This window comes from Lampetra planeri, chromosome 22 (assembly GCF_965212315.1).
Source record: "Lampetra planeri chromosome 22, kcLamPlan1.2.h2, whole genome shotgun sequence".
NCBI classification, from domain to species: Eukaryota; Metazoa; Chordata; class Hyperoartia; order Petromyzontiformes; family Petromyzontidae; genus Lampetra; species Lampetra planeri.
Genome location: NC_136128.1, coordinates 679001 through 685000, shown reverse-complemented (window position 1 = coordinate 685000; position 6000 = coordinate 679001). Strand labels below are relative to the sequence as shown.

Here is a 6000-nt window from a genome sequence, read left to right as displayed (position 1 = left end):
GAATCTTGATTTTTACATATGAATGTGCGTCAGGTCTCTGCAAGTATGCATAGGACCTTATCACCCTGAATGCGCCCGATCTCGTCAGATCTCGGAAGATCTCGGAAGCTAAGCAGGGTCGTGCCTGGTTAGTACTTGGATGGGAGACTACCAGGTCTTGTAGGCTTTTGCATTTTCGTATCTGGATGGGTCGCGTTTTACTCTTCAATTCACCCAGTCAGTTCACCTGCCAATTGCACGTGGATATGGTGTACTGCATTGGGATCAAGATTTTCTTGTAAAAGACCGTTTAATTCCACTCTTTCGGGGCTCAACCAGGAGTCCAGAATAAACGTTTTCATTAGTGTTGACCTCCCACAGTAGAGTTGAATCTTGATTTTAACATATGAATGTGCGTCAGGTCTCTGCAAGTATGGCCTACGACCATATCACCCTGAATGCGCCCGATCTCGTCTGATCTCGGAAGCTAAGCTGGGTCGAGCCTGGTTAGTACTTGGATGGGAGACTGCCTGGGAATACCAGGTGTTGTAGGCTTTTGCATTCTCGCATCTGGATGGGTCGCGTTTAACTCTTCAATTCACCCAGTCAGTTCACCTGCCAATTGCACGTGGATATGGTGTACTGCATTGGGATCAAGATTTTATTGTAAAAGACCGTTTAATGCCACTCTTTCGGGGCTCAACCAGGAGTCCAGAATAAACGTTTTCATGAGTGTTGACCTCCCGCAGTAGAGTTGAATCTTGATTTTTACATGTGAATGTGCGTCAGGTTTCTGCAAGTATGGCCTACGACCATATCATCCTGAATGCGCCTGATCTCGTTTGAGCTCGGAAGCTAAGCAGGGTCGAGCCAGGGTAGTACTTGGATGGGAGACTGCCTGGGAATACCAGGTGTTGTAGGCTTTTGCATTCTCGCATCTGGATGGGTCGCGTTTAACTCTTCAATTCACCCAGTCAGTTCACCTGCCAATTGCACGTGGATATGGTGTACTGCATTGGGATCAAGATTTTATTGTAAAAGACCGTTTAATGCCACTCTTTCGGGGCTCAACCAGGAGTCCAGAATAAACGTTTTCATGAGTGTTGACCTCCCGCAGTAGAGTTGAATCTTGATTTTTACATGTGAATGTGCGTCAGGTTTCTGCAAGTATGGCCTACGACCATATCATCCTGAATGCGCCTGATCTCGTCTGAGCTCGGAAGCTAAGCAGGGTCGAGCCAGGGTAGTACTTGGATGGGAGACTGCCTGGGAATACCAGGTGTTGTAGGCTTTTGCATTTTCGCATCTGGATGGGTCGCGTTTAACTCTTCAATTCACCCAGTCAGTTCACCTGCCAATTGCACGTGGATATGGTGTACTGCATTGGGATCAAGATTTTCTTGTAAAAGACCGTTTAATGCCACTCTTTCGGGGCTCAACCAGGAGTCCAGAATAAACGTTTTCATGAGTGTTGACCTCCCGCAGTAGAGTTGAATCTTGATTTTTACATGTGAATGTGCGTCAGGTTTCTGCAAGTATGGCCTACGACCATATCACCCTGAATGCGCCTGAATGCGCCTGATCTCGTCTGAGCTCGGAAGCTAAGCAGGGTCGAGCCAGGGTAGTACTTGGATGGGAGACTGCCTGGGAATACCAGGTGTTGTAGGCTTTTGCATTTTCGCATCTGGATGGGTCGCGTTTAACTCTTCAATTCACCCAGTCAGTTCACCTGCCAATTGCACGTGGATATGGTGTACTGCATTGGGATCAAGATTTTATTGTAAAAGACCGTTTAATGCCACTCTTTCGGGGCTCAACCAGGAGTCCAGAAAAAACGTTTTCATGAGTGTTGACCTCCCGCAGTAGAGTTGAATCTTGATTTTTACATATGAATGTGTGTCAGGTCTCTGCAAGTATGCATAGGACCTTATCACCCTGAATGCGCCCGATCTCGTCAGATCTCGGAAGATCTCGGAAGCTAAGCAGGGTCGTGCCTGGTTAGTACTTGGATGGGAGACTACCAGGTCTTGTAGGCTTTTGCATTTTCGTATCTGGATGGGTCGCGTTTTACTCTTCAATTCACCCAGTCAGTTCACCTGCCAATTGCACGTGGATATGGTGTACTGCATTGGGATCAAGATTTTCTTGTAAAAGACCGTTTAATTCCACTCTTTCGGGGCTCAACCAGGAGTCCAGAATAAACGTTTTCATTAGTGTTGACCTCCCACAGTAGAGTTGAATCTTGATTTTAACATATGAATGTGCGTCAGGTCTCTGCAAGTATGGCCTACGACCATATCACCTTGAATGCGCCCGATCTCGTCTGATCTCGGAAGCTAAGCTGGGTCGAGCCTGGTTAGTACTTGGATGGGAGACTGCCTGGGAATACCAGGTGTTGTAGGCTTTTGCATTCTCGCATCTGGATGGGTCGCGTTTAACTCTTCAATTCACCCAGTCAGTTCACCTGCCAATTGCACGTGGATATGGTGTACTGCATTGGGATCAAGATTTTATTGTAAAAGACCGTTTAATGCCACTCTTTCGGGGCTCAACCAGGAGTCCAGAATAAACGTTTTCATGAGTGTTGACCTCCCGCAGTAGAGTTGAATCTTGATTTTTACATGTGAATGTGCGTCAGGTTTCTGCAAGTATGGCCTACGACCATATCATCCTGAATGCGCCTGATCTCGTTTGAGCTCGGAAGCTAAGCAGGGTCGAGCCAGGGTAGTACTTGGATGGGAGACTGCCTGGGAATACCAGGTGTTGTAGGCTTTTGCATTCTCGCATCTGGATGGGTCGCGTTTAACTCTTCAATTCACCCAGTCAGTTCACCTGCCAATTGCACGTGGATATGGTGTACTGCATTGGGATCAAGATTTTATTGTAAAAGACCGTTTAATGCCACTCTTTCGGGGCTCAACCAGGAGTCCAGAATAAACGTTTTCATGAGTGTTGACCTCCCGCAGTAGAGTTGAATCTTGATTTTTACATGTGAATGTGCGTCAGGTTTCTGCAAGTATGGCCTACGACCATATCATCCTGAATGCGCCTGATCTCGTCTGAGCTCGGAAGCTAAGCAGGGTCGAGCCAGGGTAGTACTTGGATGGGAGACTGCCTGGGAATACCAGGTGTTGTAGGCTTTTGCATTTTCGCATCTGGATGGGTCGCGTTTAACTCTTCAATTCACCCAGTCAGTTCACCTGCCAATTGCACGTGGATATGGTGTACTGCATTGGGATCAAGATTTTCTTGTAAAAGACCGTTTAATGCCACTCTTTCGGGGCTCAACCAGGAGTCCAGAATAAACGTTTTCATGAGTGTTGACCTCCCGCAGTAGAGTTGAATCTTGATTTTTACAAATGAATGTGCGTCAGGTCTCTGCAAGTATGGCCTACGACCATATCACCCTGAATGCGCACGATCTCTTCTGATCTCGGAAGCTAAGCAGGGTCGAGCCTGGTTAGTACTTCGATGGGAGACTGCCTGGGAATACCAGGTGTTGTAGGCTTCTACATTTTCGCATCTGGATGGGTCGCGTTTTACTCTTCAATTCACCCAGTCAGTTCACCTGCCAATTGCACGCGGATATGGTGTACTGCATTGGGATCAAGATTTTCTTGTAAAAGACCGTTTAATGCCACTCTTTCGGGGCTCAACCAGGAGTCCAGAATAAACGTTTTCATGAGTGTTGACCTCCCGCAGTAGAGTTGAATCTTGATTTTTACATGTGAATGTGCGTCAGGTTTCTGCAAGTATGGCCTACGACCATATCACCCTGAATGCGCCTGAATGCGCCTGATCTCGTCTGAGCTCGGAAGCTAAGCAGGGTCGAGCCAGGGTAGTACTTGGATGGGAGACTGCCTGGGAATACCAGGTGTTGTAGGCTTTTGCATTTTCGCATCTGGATGGTCGCGTTTAACTCTTCAATTCACCCAGTCAGTTCACCTGCCAATTGCACGTGGATATGGTGTACTGCATTGGGATCAAGATTTTATTGTAAAAGACCGTTTAATGCCACTCTTTCGGGGCTCAACCAGGAGTCCAGAAAAAACGTTTTCATGAGTGTTGACCTCCCGCAGTAGAGTTGAATCTTGATTTTTACATATGAATGTGCGTCAGGTCTCTGCAAGTATGCCTAGGACCTTATCACCCTGAATGCGCCCGATCTCGTCAGATCTCGGAAGATCTCGGAAGCTAAGCAGGGTCGTGCCTGGTTAGTACTTGGATGGGAGACTACCAGGTCTTGTAGGCTTTTGCATTTTCGTATCTGGATGGGTCGCGTTTTACTCTTCAATTCACCCAGTCAGTTCACCTGCCAATTGCACGCGGATATGGTGTACTGCATTGGGATCAAGATTTTCTTGTAAAAGACCGTTTAATGCCACTCTTTCGGGGCTCAACCAGGAGTCCAGAATAAACGTTTTCATGAGTGTTGACCTCCCGCAGTAGAGTTGAATCTTGATTTTTACATATGAATGTGCGTCAGGTCTCTGCAAGTATGGCCTACGACCATATCACCCTGAATGCGTCTGATCTGGGAAGCTAAGCAGGGTCGAGCCTGTTTAGTACTTGGATGGGAGACTGCCTGGGAATACCAGGTGTTGTAGGCTTTTGCATTCTCGCATCTGGATGGGTCGCGTTTAACTCTTCAATTCACCCAGTCAGTTCACCTGCCAATTGCACGTGGATATGGTGTACTGCATTGGGATCAAGATTTTATTGAAAAAGACCGTTTAATGCCACTCTTTCGGGGCTCAACCAGGAGTCCAGAATAAACGTTTTCATGAGTGTTGACCTCCCGCAGTAGAGTTGAATCTTGATTTTTACATGTGAATGTGCGTCAGGTTTCTGCAAGTATGGCCTACGACCATATCATCCTGAATGCGCCTGATCTCGTTTGAGCTCGGAAGCTAAGCAGGGTCGAGCCAGGGTAGTACTTGGATGGGAGACTGCCTGGGAATACCAGGTGTTGTAGGCTTTTGCATTTTCGCATCTGGATGGGTCGCGTTTAACTCTTCAATTCACCCAGTCAGTTCACCTGCCAATTGCACGTGGATATGGTGTACTGCATTGGGATCAAGATTTTATTGTAAAAGACCGTTTAATGCCACTCTTTCGGGGCTCAACCAGGAGTCCAGAATAAACGTTTTCATGAGTGTTGACCTCCCGCAGTAGAGTTGAATCTTGATTTTTACAAATGAATGTGCGTCAGGTCTCTGCAAGTATGGCCTACGACCATATCACCCTGAATGCGCACGATCTCTTCTGATCTCGGAAGCTAAGCAGGGTCGAGCCTGGTTAGTACTTCGATGGGAGACTGCCTGGGAATACCAGGTGTTGTAGGCTTTTACATTTTCGCATCTGGATGGGTCGCGTTTTACTCTTCAATTCACCCAGTCAGTTCACCTGCCAATTGCACGCGGATATGGTGTACTGCATTGGGATCAAGATTTTCTTGTAAAAGACCGTTTAATGCCACTCTTTCGGGGCTCAACCAGGAGTCCAGAATAAACGTTTTCATGAGTGTTGACCTCCCGCAGTAGAGTTGAATCTTGATTTTTACATGTGAATGTGCGTCAGGTTTCTGCAAGTATGGCCTACGACCATATCACCCTGAATGCGCCTGAATGCGCCTGATCTCGTCTGAGCTCGGAAGCTAAGCAGGGTCGAGCCAGGGTAGTACTTGGATGGGAGACTGCCTGGGAATACCAGGTGTTGTAGGCTTTTGCATTTTCGCATCTGGATGGGTCGCGTTTAACTCTTCAATTCACCCAGTCAGTTCACCTGCCAATTGCACGTGGATATGGTGTACTGCATTGGGATCAAGATTTTATTGTAAAAGACCGTTTAATGCCACTCTTTCGGGGCTCAACCAGGAGTCCAGAAAAAACGTTTTCATGAGTGTTGACCTCCCGCAGTAGAGTTGAATCTTGATTTTTACATATGAATGTGCGTCAGGTCTCTGCAAGTATGCATAGGACCTTATCACCCTGAATGCGCCCGATCTCGTCAGATCTCGGA

At 47.1% G+C, this 6000-nt stretch overlaps 9 non-coding genes and 4 pseudogenes across 9 annotated transcripts; all 13 read left to right on the top strand.

Annotated features, from left to right (window-relative positions):
• Positions 1-415: 415 nt before the first annotated feature.
• Positions 416-534, top strand: LOC144725904 (5S ribosomal RNA). The gene has a single exon (XR_013586970.1). It is a non-coding gene; the product is annotated as a 5S ribosomal RNA (ribosomal RNA).
• A 249-nt stretch (positions 535-783) lies between these two features.
• On the top strand, positions 784-902 carry LOC144726017 (5S ribosomal RNA). The gene has a single exon (XR_013587079.1). It is a non-coding gene; the product is annotated as a 5S ribosomal RNA (ribosomal RNA).
• A 249-nt stretch (positions 903-1151) lies between these two features.
• On the top strand, positions 1152-1270 carry LOC144725967 (5S ribosomal RNA). The gene has a single exon (XR_013587032.1). It is a non-coding gene; the product is annotated as a 5S ribosomal RNA (ribosomal RNA).
• A 249-nt stretch (positions 1271-1519) lies between these two features.
• Positions 1520-1648, top strand: LOC144725181 (5S ribosomal RNA; annotated as a pseudogene).
• A 616-nt stretch (positions 1649-2264) lies between these two features.
• LOC144725965 (5S ribosomal RNA) lies at positions 2265-2383 on the top strand. The gene has a single exon (XR_013587030.1). It is a non-coding gene; the product is annotated as a 5S ribosomal RNA (ribosomal RNA).
• Positions 2384-2632: 249 nt separating this feature from the next.
• LOC144726016 (5S ribosomal RNA) lies at positions 2633-2751 on the top strand. Its single transcript, XR_013587078.1, has one exon. It is a non-coding gene; the product is annotated as a 5S ribosomal RNA (ribosomal RNA).
• Positions 2752-3000: 249 nt separating this feature from the next.
• LOC144725966 (5S ribosomal RNA) lies at positions 3001-3119 on the top strand. The gene has a single exon (XR_013587031.1). It is a non-coding gene; the product is annotated as a 5S ribosomal RNA (ribosomal RNA).
• A 249-nt stretch (positions 3120-3368) lies between these two features.
• Positions 3369-3487, top strand: LOC144726071 (5S ribosomal RNA). The gene has a single exon (XR_013587132.1). It is a non-coding gene; the product is annotated as a 5S ribosomal RNA (ribosomal RNA).
• Positions 3488-3736: 249 nt separating this feature from the next.
• LOC144725180 (5S ribosomal RNA) lies at positions 3737-3865 on the top strand (annotated as a pseudogene).
• A 615-nt stretch (positions 3866-4480) lies between these two features.
• On the top strand, positions 4481-4589 carry LOC144725679 (5S ribosomal RNA; annotated as a pseudogene).
• Positions 4590-4838: 249 nt separating this feature from the next.
• LOC144726015 (5S ribosomal RNA) lies at positions 4839-4957 on the top strand. The gene has a single exon (XR_013587077.1). It is a non-coding gene; the product is annotated as a 5S ribosomal RNA (ribosomal RNA).
• Positions 4958-5206: 249 nt separating this feature from the next.
• On the top strand, positions 5207-5325 carry LOC144726070 (5S ribosomal RNA). The gene has a single exon (XR_013587131.1). It is a non-coding gene; the product is annotated as a 5S ribosomal RNA (ribosomal RNA).
• Positions 5326-5574: 249 nt separating this feature from the next.
• LOC144725178 (5S ribosomal RNA) lies at positions 5575-5703 on the top strand (annotated as a pseudogene).
• The last annotated feature ends 297 nt before the right edge of the window (positions 5704-6000 follow it).